This window comes from Chionomys nivalis, chromosome 11 (assembly GCF_950005125.1).
Source record: "Chionomys nivalis chromosome 11, mChiNiv1.1, whole genome shotgun sequence".
Lineage (NCBI taxonomy): Eukaryota > Metazoa > Chordata > Mammalia > Rodentia > Cricetidae > Chionomys > Chionomys nivalis.
Window position 1 is genome coordinate 80,657,789 of NC_080096.1, and position 21,677 is coordinate 80,679,465.

Here is a 21,677-nt window from a genome sequence, read left to right on the forward strand (position 1 = left end):
TGGAAATAATGGAACTGTTGATGAGACTGACAGTGAATAATTCCTATAGCTGCAGGGATATGGGAGGCCTTTAACAAGTCCATAATGTAATCAGAGTTAGTTATGGGTCCTCCTTTTGTCGTAAGAAGCCCACGCTCCTTTCAAATATCTGTGTGGGACAGGAGGATATGAAAAGCATATTTGGAGTCTGTGTAAACATTTAAAGATTGTCCCTTTGCTAACTGGAAGGCATGGGTAAGAGCTGTCAACTCAGCCTGCTAATTGTGATTAGTGGTATGGGCAGGGAATACCTGTGCCTCCACCACCCCAGTATCTGACACTGTAGCATAGCCTGCTTTATGGGTCCCTTTCCATAAAAAGGAGCTGCAATCTGTGTACCAGGTATAAGTGGTCTGGGAAAGTTTGTCCTCCTATATATGTGAGGAGTAGAGCTGTAGGTCCTCTAAGGTTTCTATGCAGAAATGAGATGGGGAATAATTAATGTTGGGTTGTGGTAGGAGATTTGAGATATTAAGGGGTTGGCAACATTGGAAAGTGAGTGTGACTTCTTCTACTAGTACCACCTGGAGGGAAAGAACTCGGGAAGGGGGTACGGTGTGTAAACCTTTATAAGTTACGATGTGTGACAGATTGTGGTGGGAGAAGATAGAGGTGGGTGACCTAAAGGTTAGTTTCTTTGACTCATGAATAAAAAGCTCAGCAATAACTAAAGCGTGTTTGCAGGGTGCCCAGGGTGTATGAGTGGTGAGGTTCAACTTCTTTGACAGGTATGCTACAGGTGCAAAGGAAGGTCCCAGCTGATGTTCTATGAGCCCACATACATATCCCTCCTTCTGTGTTACGTAGAGGAACAAGGGACAATTTAAATCTGGGCAGTGAAGAGCTGTGGCCTGCATAAAGGCTTGCTGGAGTCTCTGGAAGGGTTCAGTAATGAGATGGAAAAGGGGTTTGTGCAGAGAGCCAAGAGCTGCCTTGTATAAGGGACGGGTGAGGAGAGAAAAAGAGGGGATCCAGGAATGTAGGAAGCCAGCTATTCCTAGAATAAGACCCCTTCTTTTGTATAAGGAACTACAAGGGACTGAATTAGTTTTTTTTCTGTCTAGGGTAATAGCTTTTTGGGTTGAGGTAAGAGATAATCCCAAGTAAATGACCTTAGAGGTAGACAGTTGGACCTTGTTAGAAAGGAAATTTTAAAGAGCAGAGGTGTCAGATTTGCTGATCTCCAAGAACGGACTGCAAAGTAGAATATCGTCTACATACTGTCTGAGTTTAGACTTAGGGAGAGACAGTGAGAGTAGATCAGAAGCTAAAGCCTGACCAAATAGGTGTGGGTATCCCCAGAATACCCGGGGAAGGATGGTCCAAGTGAGCTGTGTGAGAGGTGAATATTATGGTCAGTCCAGGTGAAGGCAAAGGTATTTTGAGATTGAGAGCTGAGAGGAATAGAGGGGAAAAGCATCCTTGAGATCTAGAACTGAAAAGTGGGAGGTTCCTGGGGGGTAGTGGAAAGAAGTGTGTAAGGATTAGGGACCACAGGATGAAAAGAGACCACTGCAGAGTTAATGAGCTGGAGGTCTTGAACCAGGTGATAGGTTCTGTTAGGTTTTTTAATAGCAAGTATAGGGGAGTTAAAGGGAGAAGAGGTGGGGTGAGCAGCTTTTTAAAAAGAAGGTCAGTGATAATAGCCTGGAGAGAGGGGGGCACTGAGCTTCGGTAATGTACTTAGTAGGATCTTGTAATTGGCTAATGATGGGGGAAAGATGTTTAGCAGCAAAGGGGTTTTGGGTATCCCAGACTTGGGGATTCACCTGAGAGGCTGGTAGAGGAAAACACACATTGGAGCTGGGAGTTTGGGGGACTAGAAGGAGAAGGAGGAGAGCTATTGGTGAGTGTGGAGTAAGATGAATGAAAGGATCAAATGAAATGGAAGCTCCTGCTTTTGCTAAAATATCTCTTCCCATAAGAGGTACCCTGCAGGTTGGCATGACTAAAAATGAATGAGTAAGATAAATACCCCTAAAAACACATTTAAGTGGTGAGGTCTGCTGAGGTAGATAAGGCTGTTCCCCTTCCCCAACAATAGGGAAACTAGAGAGATAGGTCCCCAGAATTTCCTCCATACCAAGTATGTGGCTCTGGTATCCAAGAGAAAGGAGATGGGCCATCCTGATACCATGAAGTTTACCTGTGGCTCCCTGTTACAGATGATGATTTTGGTCCAGTCAAAGGAGCCTGGGCAGCCTCACTTGTCCATGGCCAGACCTAGAAGGCCAACTTGGGAATTTTCTGGATTTGATGTCTCCATGCCACGATGTGCACGAGGACAATCGACTGCCTAATGTCCTTCCCTATGGCATCTTGGACAAGGACTAGTGGGACCAAGACGAGGATTAGGGCATGCTCAGGCCCAGTGACCAGTTCTACCATTTGAAACATGGGTCTGGCGGTTCTCAAGCCCCAGGGGGTAAGGGAGCAGCAAAGACAGCATGGATCAGGCAATCTATCACTTCAGCTGGTCGGAGGGCTGTGGCTAGCACGTGACTGTGATGATTGCGGGTTTTGTCATTTCTTTCATGGTACCTCCTTAAAAGCCAACTCTAAGACTTCCAAGGGTCCTTTCTCCAAACATCTATGTTTAGCCTTAATGTCAGGGTAGCACTGAGAAAAAAAATGAGTCATGAGTAGCTGTCTGCCTTCTGTGGTTTCTGGATCTAAGTTAGTATTTTGTAACAGGGTTTAGTGAGGCATTCCAAAATGTAGAAGAATTTTCTTTTATATCTTGAATGACCTCTGAGAACTTATTATAGTTTACTGGCTTGAGGGCAGCCTTATGGAGACCTGCCAAAAGACAAATGGTCCCTGCTTAGGGATTGCTTCTGCCCCCTGCGGGTGTGTTGCATGTGTTTGTTGAACTTGTCTGCATGTAGTCTGGCCTGCTCCCAATCTTGCCTGTGCTCCTCAGGAAGTAGGTTATTAGATAGGATCATATAGATATCATAAAAGGTGAGATTATAAGACTGGGACTTAGAGCTTAAATAGTAAAAGGCTTGGATATAAGGAAACTCCTTCCATTGCCTGTGTGCTGACAGTAGTTAGAAAGCTCCTGTTGAATATTGGGATCAAAGGTGCATTAGGTGGCCACTTATAATTGTTATCTAAATTGTAACGAGGCCATTTTTTGAACAAAGATGAACAAGTAAATAGGGCATTAAGACCTGGGGTTTTAGGGCTTCTAAAAGGCATCCCAGGAAGGAGGCTAGATTGATGGTCTTGGATGGTTTACTACCCATAGCTGAAACTGTGAAAACCAGAGAAAACGGCAACACCACAAAGCTTATAGTGGGATGTCTCCCCTCTACAGGCAGGGTATGAAATGGTGGCAAACACCACAGGGCTTATAGGCTTGTAGATAAGCATCCTCTATCTACAGGTAGAGTGTTAAAGTCTGACTGGCTCTGGTTGGGGTGACTCAGAAGCCAGAGGGGTCAGAGAATGCTCCAAGGAGTCTCTCAGAGTAGGGACCACTGATGAGTGGTTCAAAAGAAAAGAAAAACAAAAAGAAAAATTCAAGGTATGTGGGTCAACCCTGGGTTGTCCAATCATGTTTTTAGCTAAGGGAAGCAATCCAAAGATGAATGTCAGCAAAGGGCTCAACTGTAGCCATGAAGGCCATGGTTGGCGGCTGTCCCCCCCATTTCTAGGAACACTGGGATGTTCTTTTCAGGATTGAGTGGTCCAAGGTCTGTCACTCTCCTCAGAGCATCTGTCTGTGAGTCTCTGTGGGTGATTCCATCTCTGAGTCTCTGTGCATTCCTATCTATGCGTCTCTGTGTGTGTTCCCATCTGTGAGTCTCTGTGTGTGTTCCCATCTATGAGTCTCTGTGTGTGTTCCCATCTGTGTGTCTGTGTGTGTTCCCATCTGTGAGTCTCTGTGTGTGTTCCCATCTGTGAGTCTCTGTGTGTTCCCATCTGTGAGTCTCTGTGTGTTCCCATCTGTGAGTCTCTGTGTGTGTTCCCATCTGTGAGTCTCTGTGTGTGTTCCCATCTGTGAGTCTCTGTGTGTGTTCCCATCTGTGAGTCTCTGTGTGTGTTCCCATCTGTGTGTCTGTGTGTGTTAACATCTGTGAGTCTCTGTGTGTGTTCCCATCTGTGAGTCTCTGTGTGTTCCCATCTGTGAGTCTCTGTGTGTGTTCCCATCTGTGAGTCTCTGTGTGTTCCCATCTGTGAGTCTCTGTGTGTATTCCCATCTGTGAGTCTCTGTGTGTGTTCCCATCTGTGAGTCTCTCTGTGTGTTCCCATCTGTGAGTCTCTGTGTGTATTCCCATCTGTGAGTCTCTCTGTGTGTTCCCATCTGTGAGTCTCTGTGTGTGTTCCCATCTGTGAGTCTCTGTGTGTGTTCCCATCTGTGAGTCTCTGTGTGTTCCCATCTGTGAGTCTCTGTGTGTGTTCCCATCTGTGAGTCTCTGTGTGTTCCCATCTGTGTGTCTGTTTGTGTTCCCATATGTGAGTCTCTGTGTGTTTCCATCTGTGAGTCTCTGTATGTTCCCATCTGTGAATCTGTGTGTTCCCATCTGTGTGTCTCTGTGTGTGTTCCCATCTGTGAGTCTGTATGTGTGTTCGAATCTGTGAGTCTCTGTGTATTCCCATCTGTGAGTCTCTGTGTGTGTTCCCATCTGTGAGTCTCTATATGTGTTATCATCTGATGCAGGAAGAAGTTTCCCTGGTGATGGATAAGCAAGGTACTGGTCTACTTCCCTGGTTGGACTCTTACAACACTTCCTTTTACTAAACATTTACTTTATTTAAATTACAGCTGTGTGGCTATATGGGTATGTGCACATGCATACAGGTACCTACAGAAGCCAGAAGAAGGTATCAGATCTCCTGGAGCAAGAGTTGAGGGGTTATGTGAGACATTAAATGTGAACTCTAAAGTATCAGCAAATGTCCTTAACTACTGGACATTTCATTATACTTTTTCAATCTACAAATACATTTCTTTCACTGGTTTTAGAAAATACTTGGCCATTATCCCTTTAAATGCTACTTTTGATCCATTCTTTCTTATTTCCCTTTTCAAAGCCTTAAATCCACCAGAGCTCCTTGTTATGTCTACATGTCTTCAGGTTCCTTGTAGTGTTTTCACCTTTTTAGCTGTCCACACTTATGTATTGATAATTTTTACTCTGCCCTATTGCAGATAACCAATCCTCTTTTTTTGCCATGTTGCATTTTATGTTCTGATAGTTCTATTTCATTCTTTTCTGTATGTTATAATACGTGGGTGTATTTCTTGCAGGGTATTTTCTTAGAAGTATTACTCACATTATTTCACAATATGCAATTGACAATACATAGAATATATTCAACTGAATCTTTCATTCACTGTTTATTATGTACATCTTTCCTCTGTTTTCTTTTTTTCCTGCTTGTTTGTTTTTATTTGAAAATAGGGTATTTGTGTGTAGCACAAATTAGCCTTAAACTTTTTATCTTCCCACTGGAATTTAGATATGTTTGATATGTTTAGCATATTTGTACTGAAACGGCTAAGTCTCTAGGTGATGTAATCTTCCAGAGAGAATTTGTCCCATCTTAAATACCTGAAATGACTCACATCAAATTAGTGCAACCAGAGACTGGTTAAAAGTTGAAGCTGAGATTTGCTTCATCTTCAAAAGGATCCTGGGACAGAGAAACTAGCATGAAGGACATGTGCTAAGAAGAGATCACGCAATGAGCATTTCCAAAGGGAGAGACTCAAACCTGAGCAGGAGGAGAACCTGGGCTACCTTGCATGCTCAATCATGCCCAATGGGAGCTCTAAACCTGGGGTGATGCTTCAGAGAGATTTAAATATGTTCTATCAGGGGCCGGACTTTTGGGTTCTCATTTTTGCCATTGGCACTAGATGCACTTTGACACTAACAGGGAGTGTGACCATGACCTTGGCTAGGGCTGTTCTTTCCATCACAGAGCATCCACTGAGAACACGGGCTGTTGAGTGGCATTCTAAAGTTCTGAGGAGATATTTCTTAGTTCTGAAAAGGAATTGGACATCACTAAGTATAGAATGTCTAGGTATATTCCTTCAGAATGACGGAATGGGAAAACAGCCCCTACTGTACCTCAGGCTCTCTTGGAGCCTTAAATTTTACTCATTATGTATAGTTCTGTGCATTCCAGATTCTCACCATAATCCAAAATTTCTGTTATTCTTGGTGGGTAGCTGAGTGGCATGAATCAGGTTCCTGTTCCTGTAGTTTAAGGCTACAGTCAGTGGGTGTATCTTACACTGTGACTATTGAACTTGTATGTGGACTGTCAAGTTGAAACAATGGAGGACTAAGCAAAAACCAGTGTCACCACCCAGATACCTGACACAGTGATATATTAAATAGCATGGGCTTAGAGTTTACATTTTAGTATAAAATACATCATGCTTACCACCAGTGCCTAAGATGTATCCCTATCAGTCATGTTATGACTTTTTTCATATGAGATATATAATGTAATAGCATAAGAGAATTTCCCATGCTTCTTCTGCTGTAGTATGGATCCCCTGGACTGAAATACTAGAAGGGATCCTGTCCTAATAAGTCACTCTCCAGTAGTGATACCACATGAGTACCTGTAGATAGAAAAAAGAACACCGCATGTCATTCTGGTCAAAATGAGCTTCCATCCCTTTAAGGTATAAGGAATATGATGTAATCAGCACATACCATCAATTGCAGGACAGATGTTATGGAGGGATGGCACTTTATCAGAGATTCAGCCCCAAAATAATCACATGGAAACTATATTAATTACAGTAATGTTTGGCTAATAGTTTAAGCATATTTCTAGCTAGCTCTTACATCTTAAATTAATCCATTTCTATTATCTTATATTTTACAATGGGGCCTCCTGGGGCTACATGGCATCTCTCTGACTCTGCCTACTCTCTCCTCATCTATCTGCTTGGAATTCCCACCTTGCTCTATTCTGCCCTGTCAGAGGCCCAAAGCAACATTTTTATTAACCAATGATAACAAAGCACATTCACAGCATACAGAGAGGAATTCCACATCAACCCAGCATCATTGTTTACCCCTAGGTGCAACATTGGTCAGTAGATATAGCTTGCCTAACTTGGTGAGTAGGCCGTGTGGATGGCCTTCTGTGGAACTTTCACCCTTATTATCATTGGGACTTCTTTCATGAGCCCACTTGTCACACTAAGGTGCTAAGCCATTGCCATCAGGTTGTTGGGTCACTTCATCTACTTCATTTCACATGTTATGTGAAGATCTCATTTTCTGCCCACCCTCAGGATCTTAGTCTCGTGCTTCCAACTCCATGTTTCTCAACTCTATGTTTCTCATCTTACAATATTTCTTTTTTCTGACCCCTCCACAAATATCTAAGTCACCCTACCTCCCATATGTTTGCATAACTTCTAACCTTGAGTCACTACGTTTTTTCTATGTAATGTGGACAGATGACAGTTGTTCAAACCTCTGAGCATGTGACGTTCCCCTTCCTACTGTCTTCTATGGCCATTTTTGCAGGTGTTTTCCATTCCAGCTCAGATTCAGGTACCAACACAACAACATACCAAACAGTTTTTCCTCTATGAGCCAATCATAAAGATTTCCTTCCAACCTCCCACTCATTTTAGGCATTTGTTGGTATAAACTGGGCCAGGGGATGCCAATCAGTGCACAGGGATGGCATGTAGATCTGAGCCACCTAATTGTGGGGTTTGCTTGCTATGTCTTATTACAAGTATATACCTTCATTACAAACTGTCACTTCTGGATCACACTGACTCATGTCAGCATTTATCCACCTTATGGGTGAAGACCAACAGAAATCAGGCTTTCAGATAAAGACGGCAATGCTGACTACGGTCATGGTGACTTGGCTCACAATAAAGTATACCCTCTCTACAGACAATATCATAGGAAATATACGTAGAAAACAGGAACTTACCTAGAATTCTCCATTGCAAACACAGATGTGCTATACTCAGTGTCTAGCAGCTGTACACTGGCACTAACCCCATTCTATTACTTTCTGCTACCTAGCTCCAATATTAAAAGACTTGCAGGTTTACAGTCTAAACAATGAGGCTACTAGCACTAAAAGCCAGCTTTTGTGGGGGGGATATACTGATGAATTGATGCAGTTGTCAGGGGGACCATACCACAATATTCTTTGGGTCTTTACACATGGCCCTGATCTCTGTGTACCTTGTATTGCTTTGGTCATGAAAATAAACTAGAAGGTGTTTTAATAAAAAAAATGTCAACACTAATTCCATTTGCATTTCTTTGGCCAGAATTTAATAACATCATCACATTTAACTGCAAAAAAGACTGAGAAAATAAGTTTTCTCTGAATTATAATATTGTATATATGTAATTTTGGCTATTGCATTATTGCAGAAAAATAAAGAAAAACTACATTGGAATGAATAGCCTTCCTGCATGTTTTATTATTTCTATCAGAAGAAGTACTGATCCATGTATCGAGATGTAAATTGAAATGTAAGATGAAATGACTCCCATAGCCTAGTACATAAATAAAAGTTGAATAATTAACAGCACGATTCTTTTGTTCTTTCTTCTAACCTATTTCAATCAGTACTGTCCTAATGGTATTGACTTACTTGATTTCTACAAATGATAGCACCATTGCTCATACTCCGCCTAGAACTCATCACAATAGACACTCAGCATTTTCCTTGTATAGTCAAACAAAATTTTAAAGATGATTTCATTCCTTATTGTTGTTAAGAAAACTGAGGTCCAGAGAGAAAGGGACTTACCCAAGGTCCTTGCTTTCACCTCCCTGCTGTCAAAGATTCATATCTCTGTCTACAATCAACACATCTAGCAAGATTATAAAATTTAAGAAGTAAAAGTTGAATTTCCCTCAGGATTCCCCAGCTGTATGAGTCACAGGGAAAAACCCCTAGGGACAACCACTAGCCAACACTACATGTTGCTTCCTAGGCTCTTTGACTTCTCATCTTTGAATGGACACAGAGCCCACCTAGATTGCTGAAGAACCTTTCAAACCGTTCTCTGTGTCTTTGACTAGAAAGAAATTAGTTACGCATACTTGATTTTTCCCCTCCAACGCACATCACCCACCTTTAGGAATATTGCTTACCCTGGCTGAGTTTTCAATTATTTCTAACTTGAAGATGATTATGCTTATGCTAGAGCATGAAAAGGAGCAAGTTAAACACCATTATGATATCTTTAGCCCAAAGCCTTGCCTAATAAAGGCTATTTCTGTTCTCTTAAATCCATGTGTCAGAGAGTTAAGAATGTGCATCAGTGTTTTGGTGTTTGGTAAGTACAAGACAACGGGTTCCATTCCCAGGCTGGGAAGGAAAAACTAATGTTACTCAGCGCTGATTCCACCCATCACTGCAAGACCTTGCCCTGCAATCAACTGGGATAGTTCAACCCAATTCATAGTTCAGTGGACCCAACCATAGTCAAGAAGTCAAAAGCTCATAAAGCATGGTTTTTATGTTCTCTCTCTCTCTCTCTCTCTCTCTCTCTCCGTCAGTTCCTCTCTCTATCCCTCCATTTCTGTGATAAAAGAAAAGCTTCTACAAGCCAAAGACGAAAATAAAGCTAAAACGTCAGTCAGTCAGTGAATTCCTGGGCTAAAAGTCACTGAAAAACACTACATTAAATTTAAGATATTCAATGGGATGGATTTGTCCAGAGCTGGGATGGAGTTTATGTCCTGTTTGTCATTATAATGTTGCTACTTCTTTAGCTATTTTGCATCCAGAGATTAAAATTTTCTGAAGGATTAAGCATAACAATTTCTAAGTGATGGATTTGAAGGCAGCTTTAATGATGGTGTTTTCACAATGAATGCAGTATGTGCAAACAAAAATGACCTTAAATTTATATTAATATACAAAAATACCTTAAATAAGAATAAGTATGTATGTACAGTATGATCTAACAAAAATAATGTTAAATTTGTATCAATATCAAAAATCCATACTAATATAAAATACTTAAGGCTAGTAATTACTTTTTTAGTTTTAAAAATAGATTCAATAAATAATCTACCCTTTTACCCTATCATTTCTATATCCCCCCTTTTTCTTTTTTTTTTTTTTTTGATGTTGATTTTTTTTATTCTTTTTTAATTAAAATTTCCAACTGCTCCCCATTTCCCATTTCCCTCCCCTCCTCCCACACATTGCCCCTCCCCCCACTCCCCTCCCCCATCCCCACTCCTCTTCTCCTCCCCCCAGTCCATTCCTCCTCCCTCTCGATACTGAAGAGCAGTCCAAATTCCCTGCCCTACAGGAAGACCAAGGTCCTCCCACTTCCATCCAGGCCCAGGAAGGTGAGCAACAAAACAGGCTAAGCTCCCACAAAGCCAGTTCATGTATTAGGATCGAAACCTAGTGCCATTGTCCTTGGCTTCTCATCAGCCTTCATTGTCCGCCATGTTCAGAGAGTCCAGTTTCAACCCATGCTTATTCAGTCCCAAATCTCCCTTGTTCAGCTTTTTTCCTGACCATTACCAATAACAACTTATAACCAACCCCCTTAAATGATGGTAAATATCCATAACTTATTGAATGACCAAAAAACTACCCACCCTACCTCTTGGGAACGTGGGCATTATGTTCTTTAGATTGTTTCCTGTTCTCTGAGGGGCAACAATGGAATTTCTAGGGGACCGTGGGAAAATTAAGATAATGGTCAAGTCCTGGGAGAGCTAGCTGTATTATTTGTTATCAGTCTCTGTGTAACGGGAAGTGTGGGGCCTCTGTGAAGTCCTGGATGGAGTAGTGCATGGGGCCAGGCTATCTGAGTTAGCCGCCTTGAAATTCTCCTGAGCAGTCTGAAGTTCAAAGCTCATCTTTGAGTGATGTTTGTCAACTTACTAGTATTATACAATCCAGGTGGAATTGTGGGGACTTCATCTTTTTGGAGACTTTAAAGGTTGTTGTCAGGAATAGTCATGGTTCATTATGGAAACTTAGTTTAAATGTCATATGTAGCAGAGCTCAAAGAAGTTAAAGGAACAGAATTACTAAGTACATCCAGAGAACAACTTAGTTCCTAGTAACTTGATAGAGACTCAAAGCCAAAATATCATGTACAGGAAGATAGATTAAGCTTTTTTAGAATTAGTACTCTAAATAATCATTAATAACACAACAGAAAGTGTATATATATATATATACATATATATGGTTTAAATATATATGCATATAAATTTTATAAATTTTGAGATAATATTTATACATTAAGGAAAGTTTTAAAGAGTCGAAAATAAAACCAAAGTGTTATGAGATTAGTGGCGATAGATAGTCCCTTAATTTTCATTTTTCTTCTGTCCCATGCCAGCTGACTCTTTTGACATGAGACAGAGATTTTGGGTTTTCCTTTAGCAAGTATGTCGGGTTTAGAGAAGGAAAGGGCCATGCTCCAACTCTAAAGCCAGCTTCAATTTTTAATTGAACTGGGATTACAAAAAGACCACTTGCCTTATATGTCTACAGAGAACAGCAGAAACAAACATTTCAAAATATTTATGGAAATTTATGCTACTGGGAATCATTACGCAGAGAATGCAGGAGATGATTGGCCTGCCCCATAGCTTGGGGCTGAGAATCTGTGGAGGTGATAGCAACAATAAAAACCTAAGCAGGTGACAAGGCAGCTGACCTGGTGTGGCAGTGGCCAGAGAAGGGGTCCAGGGATGCCCACACCCATAGAGGGAGGGAGCCAGCCTCCTGAAAAATAGGCAAAGGGGAATGTGTAGAAGAAGCATGTAAGGCAGGAAGTGAGGGCATGGGCCTCCTGAAGGCAGAACCAGACAATCATAGGTGGTTCACTCTGGTGGAGTTTAAGGACCAGGCCCCTGTGGAGTTCAGGGCCTGTGGAGTTTGAGGCCTGGGAAAGATGGCAGCTGGAGGCCGTTGTTGGGAAGCTGCAATAAATAACATATCCAGCTCTCTCAGAGGGTCTAGGATGAAGAAGGAAAAGCCAGATTCAGTAGCAGCTTCAAAGGAAGGAGCCAATGGTTACCCCATGATCTGTACCCCAAGTTGAATGCCAGATGAAATATTTATCTAATTATTCTTTATCAATAACAACTCAAACCAAGCAGTGGTGGCACATGCCTTTAATCCCAGCACTCAGGAGGCCAATCTCTGTGAGTTTGAGGTCAGCCTGGTCTACAAGAGCTAGTTCCAGGTCAGGCTCCAAAACTACAGAGAAACCCTATCTCAGAAAAACAAACAACAAACAAACAAAAACCCTCTGATCCTTTCTAAGCTCCACCCTACTACTTCCTGTGTCTCTCTGTCCTCATTCCTCTAAAACCTCTATGGTTAATTTTGGTCAGCTAGCAGCTAGCTCTGCCCTCTGATTCAAAGCAGATTTATTGGCAGTCTTGGGAGTGTCAGAATGCAATCAAAATATCACACAACAGAGACTGATAAAAATCAACATGTGGATGAGAATAAATCTGAATCCTTTGATATCATATATAAAAGGTGAACTCTAAATTAATTTAACATCTAAACAAAAAAGCACAACCTTTAGTTAATACAGTAAAATATTGGAAACATTTTAACAACTAGAATTGGGGAAATAGTACACTTTTAATATACAAGCCTTTCTGAGAGATAAATTTAATGGTAACAAATGATTTTTGTTTATTGAAAAAAATCACCAAGAAGAAGCAGAAGGCTCCAGAGAGTATTTTTTTCAGGGTTCAGAATCAGGCTTTATTAATAAATTAGTATGAAGATATGTAACTCAAAATTGTCCTTAGACTCTTCATATTCTCTTAATGTTAACATTTCATGTTTTCCCCTTTACATTATTTATTTCTGCCTTCCCACTTTATAACTGTTTGCTGTGAATGTTTTCTTTCCTCCAAAACTCATATAAATATCATAGTGTTAATCCATATTATGAAATTATTTCTTTATGAGAGGATTAAAAACTGATTGCTGTAACAGAGAGGCTAACATTAATACCTATAGGTTAATACTATATTTTATTGAAAATAGAACTTTTTATTATTATTATTATTTTATTACTTTAAAAAGAATACCAATCCAAATTCCCACTTCCTCCCCTCCTCCTACTTTTTCCACACACCCTTTTGCAATCCCCCTCCAATCTTAAGAAAGGGCAAGGCACCCTGCCCTGTAGGAAGTTCAAGGCCCTCCCCACTACAAGATATATATCTCACAGGCAAAGAAATTGAGGACATAGACAAAATCGATTCTCTGTCCACTTTTCCCATACTCCCAACACAACTGCACTTCGTGTGCCAACAATTCTGATTTGCTTGCCATTCTACAAACCCAGCTCTATTGCCTGCCTATGCATTGCTGTCCATCCACAGTCTCTATTGTCTAGGTCACTGAGAGATGGGCATACTGAATTTTACTTGCTTCAGAATCATCAAGGTGTCCAGCTTGTTCGGTGGACAGAGTACTGTCTCAGTCAACAGTGTTGACATCAAACTCAAAAGACACCCTCAGCAGGCCTATCCAATGTCATGCCTATCAGTACCCTTCTCCAAGACTTTCTGTATTATAGCTATTCACTACTAAACACATTCTGCAGGGTAGAGTTTTTCAGGCATATATACACAGGATAAACACAATGGTCATAGAGGTCCCACGTGCTGTCTTTCATTTAAGCCCCTTCCAGTTTCCTCTTAAAGTCACTTCTTCCAACTGTACCCAGTCTTACTGGCCTAGAACTTCTCTGATTGGCTGCCTTCAGAGATGAACACACCAACTCTATATCAGGGCATAGGAAGAGGTATCGTTTAAGAAAAAGAACTAGACATCCTCGGGTTTTTTGCCCATCTTTGACAAATCTTCCTTTTTTCAGGCTCAACTTGAGTCTGTTCAGAAGTTCTAGAATTCACAACTTTCTGAGAAACTTCATGATAATCTTCTTTATCCTCTGCCAACTCACAGATCAGCATCCTTGGGGTTTCTAAAATCAGCTAGAACCCCTATCTAACTTCAAATCTTCTTGCCATTCCTTGGTGCTTGTTTTAGAGATGCTAAGCCACACTCGGTTAAGGCTAAATTCAATTTCACTTTGTTGATATATAAGTAGAAACTGGAGGGGTTCAATATGCCATCTTTTACAAATAGTCACCCACTTTCACAGTTTAAGTTATAAGGTGAGGGAGGCACTGGGGCCTTAGAAAGATCCATCTGCACTTGTTTGGACACACAGAGCTTCAGACTTTGGAGAACACCTCAATCCCTCTCAAAAATTATTTTCTTCATCCCCAGGCTGTAGACAAGCCTCCCTCTAGTATTCATTAGGATTGTATTCCTGTGCACCACAGAAAGTATACCTATAAAACACATGAAAGTAGAATGACGGGGGAGGAACTTAAGAAAATACTGCTTCTTAGCCCCGTCCTAGGCATACTAGGTCAGAAAGTCAAGAAGACAGGGATCTGTGTTCTACCAAGAAGAACCTTATACACACTGAGACTATGAGCAACTTTCTACAATACCCCAGAAGGAGTAATTCTAAACTAGAGCCCTATTCTGTGAATATGAATTGCTGCCCAACCCTCCTAGTAATTGTTTCCATACAAGGAACAGCTGATTGCAGATTGGTTTTTATTTAAATGGTTCTTCTCTGTCCTCTTCTCCCCTAGCATTAGAGGTTGTTCTTAGGACCTAGTATATATTAGGTGAGTTCCCTACCACTGCTATTTATCCCCAGCCCACTTATTTGCTTTCTGTAACCTGACTTGAAGGTCTGTTCCACCAGCCAGTGTCAGATCTATAACATCCTTTCTCTTCAACCATGTGCTGCTCAGCTATATTCTTAGAAACAGCTCTGAGATTAATGTAAGGCCCATGAGCTTGGCTCTCACGGGTTTATGCATTAGCCTTTTTTTTCACCAAGTCATAGCAACAGAAATGGTAAATATCCTCTGTCTGATTTCACACAAGCCAACGTGAACAGAGGAAGGTGAACCCAAAGGACATTTTCCACGTCATCAAATGTGTTGCTATGATTCAGAGAAGTTTCCTAAAGGTTCAGCAAAAATATTGGAAAATCATAAGTCATATGTCCTTTGTTCACAGAGGCCTCTGCTCCCCCTTATCTGATTTGTTCCCCATGCCTTCGGGACTCTACTAGACCAAAGATCTAATATGTCGATATTTTAAAGCTGGGTTCAATTTGAGGGTCTCCCCTGTGCAGAGCATGCATGAAGTTGTTGCATGTGTTTGCTCGATATACTATAGCCTGTGACACTCTTGACTTCTATACTTCTGTTAAATACACAGAAGGTAGAGCTATGGAGGTTCAATAGTTTGACCAAAGCCATGTTAATTAATCAAATTTCCGTTCAAATCTATCTGCCTCCAACTATCTACTGTACTGGTTTCATGTACAAAAAGAACTGTTTCAAATAAACTGGTTTTCTGTTCAGAGAGCACCATATCTTCAAAAGTTATTCAGGATTTTCTTCTGCTCACAACACATCCCTAAACTCTCCAGCACGTAGAAACCCTGATCACCTAACACACGACTCCATTTTTCTGAGACCCAGTTCAGGAGCCCATCCTTTAGGAAGCTGTCTGCCATTCCACATATGTGTCAGACATTCATAATACTCACTGCTGTTCTGCTTGTTTTCTCTTGGGTAAGCCATGAGCTCTTGAAAGGCTTTGTTGGCTTGAGTACTTCTGTCACTGGTGCCTAGGACAGGACCACTCAGATAGGATGCTTAGTAGTTTATTAACTCAGAAGATAAAGTAATTAATGGAGGGTTGATGAATTGGGTCAATGGATACATAGGTGGATGAATGGTAGGTGACTGGGGCGAATGCACAAGTTGCTAGGCAAATGAATGGATTGGAAGTATGGGTAGAAGGAAGATTAGATGTATGGAGGAATGGACGGGATGAGCTGATAGGTGGGAAGATATGTGGAATGGGTAGTTTGGAGGAAGTAAGGAAGGAGGAAGGAAAGAAAGAAGAATAGAGGAAGGGTGAAAAGGAAGGAATGAAAGGAGAAGATAGTTGGATAAATTTCAAATGGAAGCAACACAAATACATGACCCTAGTACCCATAAATCAAATACCAGTTCAGTAAAACTAAAGTCATTGAGATGCAAACAGTGGCACATTAAGTCCATTGTCTCTTGCCATGGCCAAGTCTTTGATAACTCATCCATATTTGTGTTTTCTACCTTTCATTCTCTCTCTCTCTCTCTCTCTCTCTCTCTCTCTCTCTCTCTCTCTCTCTCGTGTGTGTGTGTGTATGTGTTTTAAATAGCTATGACACAGAACTGAAATCACTTTCAGTAATTCCACTTTGTCATTACTGACTCAGTGTAAATAATGTTTCTTCATTCTTAATGTCAAAATCCAGTGGATGGAACATTTTTGTAATGTCTAAAAGTAAAATCCAAAACATAAACACCTACAATTCTCTCCCTTGGATTTATGATGTACAGTAATTTTTTTCCATTTTTTTGTGAGTCAGCAATCATCAGATGAAAAGGAGAAAACTCTCCAACATTGTTCAATGTAGCAGTCATCATGATTTCAGCAACTACTAAGTTCAATCTCTCTCTCTGTCTCTCTCTGTCTCTCTCTTTCTCTCTCCCACCCCCTGTACCCCCATGCACGTGTGTGTGTGTGTATGTGTGTGTGTGTGTGTGTTTGAAGATGGGAATTCAAAGAGACCTAGTAACTGTCTCAGCACTCCGAACCAGTAAGGAAAAAGAGAGATTCAAACACAGGACTCATGCTTTTGTTTGGTCCACAAAATTAAAGAGGATTTATGGGTAGAAGAAAAAAAAACATTTCCAAGATCAGGGAGTAGCCTTTTCAGCAAGAGTTCAAGTCTACTTGCCAGGGTGTTGTAATTGTGGTATAGAACAGGCATGCCCACATTTCCTATGATTCATTCCTGCCTTGCTACTTGGCTCTTCACAAAATTAAACCATGTTTAAGAAGAGGAAACCATAATAAGTTTATAATTTCTGTTTCATATAAAACATATATGCAACCCCATAGGATGACATAGATTTTTATCACAATTTCAAGTAACAGAAATGTTGAGTGTAAAAACCATGAGTTACTAATTCCAGAAACAAAACTTTCTTTGCTGGTTCTGGATGCTGCTCACAAGCTGTTTCGCAGCCTACACACCCCATGCCTCCATGCCTGAGGTGTCTGCCTCTCCTTCCTCCCCCAGTCTAAGCCGTGAGCCCAGTGGCGTGCCCAAGGGAGTGGAGGGCAAGGAGAGAGGAGTCAGAGCGCAGACCCCTTCCTGAAAAAGCATTTCAGAAAACTACAGACCGTGCTTCTCTGTGGTCTGCTCAAGCTGAGCTGCTGAGGCAGAGTAAAGAGAACGTCAGACAGGATGTCAGCTCTACTTGTGTTCTGAGAATTATTGCTTGGCCACAGGTTTCTCTGGCTTGAAGCGTAGCAGTGGGCATGATAGAAAGTGTAACTGTAGAAAGTGCAGTTGGACGCTACCCAAGTGAAAGTTGGAGGGGCCTCAGCCTTAGCTAAGAGCCTACCTGGCCCATGTTCCACCCATGGACCAGACCGTGTGAGTGAGAGCATCCGTAGTCTTCATGCATCTCATTTGGTCCCTACAGCATTGTCAATCTTGAGAAGGCACTGGCCTTGGTAAATGTGAGTTTCCCCCAAAGCAAATCCCATTCTCTGTTCCTTCGGACCTCGAGCTGATAAACTTTTAGTCTATACAAGCTTGTAGTCACCCATGAGTTGTGACCTTAGGCCCGCCTGACTTCTAAGGTTCTGAATCTGCCAGTTGCCAGCTACATGAACCTGAGAGAGCAACGACATCCCTTCATGTTATTCTCTCTTTCAAATTCTCATCCACATTCCCATGCTCTACTAGGTGTCTGCTAAACATTTCCACTTTGGTGTTTTCTCATTGCCCCTTATAGAAGAACAAAATCCCAATTGTTTTCCAGCTCTTCAAACCCTTTACCATGGCTCTTCCTTTGTGTCCCTGCAACCAGCAGTTACTGAGAAGCATCTGGAAGTCTCAGTACTGAACCACACCCTAGGTCCTGTTTATTGCTCCTTCACAAAGTCTCTGCTCACAAGTTCACAGCATCATAGTCCACTACACGGTACTCCTTGAAATAGCCTTCACACCACAGACACACAAAAAAAGGTCTTTCTGACTCATTTCAGCTGAAACAAATTACATGGTCACCTATACCATTGATGAGATACTGTGCATGGGCTTTTAATAGTGACAGACTCACTGTGTCCAGTCTTGTATGCTTCGTCATCTAAGTTCAACTTTCTAATTCAAACATCTTCTCCCAGACTAGTTTATCATTTGACCGGGTGGTTGTGGCACACACCTTTGTTCCCAGCACTCAGAGGCAAAGGCAGGCAGATCTCTGTGAGTTCAAGGCCAGCCCGGTCTACCTGAGCTAGTTCTAAGAAAGGTATCAAAAATTACACAGAGAAACCCTGTCTCGAAAAACAACAAAAACAAAAAATCATTTCACTTAATGCATGTTTGTTTAATCAACACATGACTGTGGCTCACTCATCTGCCTACAAGAATGAAACCCTAGGTTAAATTTTCACCTGCTTTTCCACTGACACTACACAAAGTTATCGAATGGCTCCTTGGAGTTGTTATGAAGGATGTAGTGGGTGAACTAATAGACACAGCATCTTGCTGGGAGAAGGACGAAAAGGCAGACAGATTTTAGGTAAGGACACTCATGTACATAAACTTCTAGTCAAATACAACAGTTTTAACACCAGCATTTATTTTTCTTTGTTCACCTGAGAAACTAAACAACTCAAAAAGTTGTTTTAAGGTGTGAGTGAATGGTCATGCTTAATTAGATTATGGAAGACAGGATAAATAGATATATAGATACTGATTGATGGTAAAGAAAATCAATTTAAAGGGCCCAGAGGAATATTCTGAAGAAAGCCACTCTATGTTTCAGGGTTTCCAGAGACCTGATGCCCTACAGAAGCAAGGACTGAGACGTGAACACAGGAAAGCTGAAGCCCATAGATCCCTTCTGCCTAAGGCTTCAGAAAGCCCAGCAGCTGACCATAAGCAGAAGGCAGAGGAGCTAGAAACCTCAGCTCAAGGACACAGGGCTGAAAACCACCATGCCGCTAAGATGTCACCAGGAATCTCAGAACCCAAGAAGTGGGGATGGAGACGGAAGAGTTAAAATCATGAGCAAATAAAATCAGAATGGCAATTAGGCCTCCGTCAGAAACGCTCCAAGTTACAAAATAGCTGGAGAAAGCCTTGAAAAATCCAAAGGAAATATTTAATCAAGAGTCCATCACTTATATAAACTATCTACAAATATCATGGGAACATTTAGACATTTTCAGATATTTTATCTCCTAGACAACCCTCATTTTCAGGAAGTTGCTAAAAAAAAAAAAAAGTCCCCCAGCTGAACAAAAGAGCGAAGCTAGAACGAGGAAGACACAGAGGCTAAGAGCCGAGTCCATGAGCAGGAAAGCAGTGAACTCGCAGGATGCCAAGAGAGTGAAAAACACCAACAGCAACCGAGTGGAGGGCTCCAGACAAGACCTGCAGAGAAGAGAAATCAAAGCAAAATTAATAAGACCAACTTTAGTTATCATTTAGAACAGCCTCAGGAAACTCCAGGCTGCAGGCTAAACCTTGCACATGGTTTGTACAATGTATCTTTAAATAAAGTTTTACTATGTTGATCTTACCCATCCAAAGCATGGAGATCCTTCCATTTACTGGTGTCCTCTTAAATTTCTTTCTTCAAAGCCTTAAAGTAGAGGGTGGCTAAACTGGCCTTGCCCCACTATCACACTGATGATTATCTTGAATATCAACATGGTCTTTGTCCAGCGACGGATGGAGATAATAGAGACAAAGTTCCTCATCAGAGCAACAGACTGAGCCCCCAAGGTCCAGCTGAAGAGCAGAAGGAGGGAGAAGATGAGCAAGGAAGTCTGGACCGCGAGGGGTTGGTTCACCCACTGAGACAGTGTGCCTGTTCTAATGGGAGATCACTAAATCCAGCTGGGCTGGGACTGAATGAGGATGGGATCAAACCGAACTCTCTGAATGTGGCTGACAATGGGGGCTGACTGAGAAGCATTGATAAAGGCACTGGGACTTGTTTCTACTGCATGTCCTGGCTTTTTGGGACCCTAGTCTATTTGGATGCAAAGCTTCCTAGGCCTGGATGTGTGTGTGTGTGTGTGTGGAGGGGGGGGTTGGTGCTTAGACTTCCTACATGGCAGGGTTCCCTGCCCTCTCTTAAGTAGGCAGGGGGAGAGAGGAGGTGAGTTGGGGAGCATGAAGGGAATGGGGGGGGCAGTGTACATTTTTGAATGGAAAAATAAATTTCAAAAGCACAATACATAAAAAAATAAAGTTTTATTGGTACATCACCATGTTTGTTTCTTCCTCGATTACAATTCAATTACATATTATTCATTACTTTTTCTCCTCCCAACAGTAAAATCAGTATAGCTGTGACTGACTGTCTGGACTAAAATAGTCCTAGAACTATTTGCCAAATTAAGGTGAGATAGAAAGTTAAAATTAATGAGACCTTAAAAGGGAAAGAAATCTCTCACTCTGGAGCCTCATTGAAGTCTCTTGTCAACTGAGAGTCAATTATTCCAGAATAGGGAATATTCCAGCAAAATAACAAGAATGCTCCTTTTATTCATGATATTTCCAAATAAGTGTATTAAAATAACAGTGATCCGAGCGTAGGGTCTGAGCATGTGTGACCATTCGAGTGACCTTATTCTTTGTCACTTGTGAACTTGCAATTTTCTAGAAATTTCACAACCAAGTTTATACACTTTGTTTGTAGTAAAAACATATTTTAATTCTTTGTGAGGTCAGGTTTTACCTCTGACAGATGAAGTCTATCCAGTGAGGAAGCACTCTATAATTCCATCAATCTTTTCAGCAACCATTGAAGTTGTAGCTTCCGTAGCTTCCCAAATCCAACACATGGCTGTTCCTCATGCTCTTGGTGTGTGCTCTTCTGCTGCGCTTAAGTATGTGGACTCTCATCTGCAGAAACTCCAATTCATTTAAAAAATGTTTTCTGTAAGAAAGTGAGGGCTCCTCGCTTGGCCCAGGATTCCAGCTTTCACTTCCAGCTCTTACTGGCAGCAGTGTGGAGCTGTGTCTTTGGCCCCTATCTACTTCTGTGAACAGTATGGTTCTTTACAAAGGAAAAAAAATGTAAACCTCTTATTTAAAAAGAAAAACAACATTAATTGATGAAATAGTAGTTTTAAAGATAAGAAGAAATTTTTAAAAAATTAAAACCCCATCTTTGGATAAAGAAGAAGTTTTTAGCTTAATAAATAACTATATAAAATTAGCCATAATATTCCACAAGGGTAAGTTGGTATATAATATTTATATTAAAGTCAAATCATGAATACTGATTCTTATTTATCCAAAATTTGTGAAATGAATATTTAGGGAAAATGGGAAATAAACTCATAAAAGGACAGTTTTTCATCTTCTCCAGCTCAAGGATAAAGCTCGCAAGCATTAGAGGTTATTTATCCAGTGAGCAGAACCAAGTAAGGTGAGAATTATATAAACTAGTGTTGTTTCCCTCCGAAATAA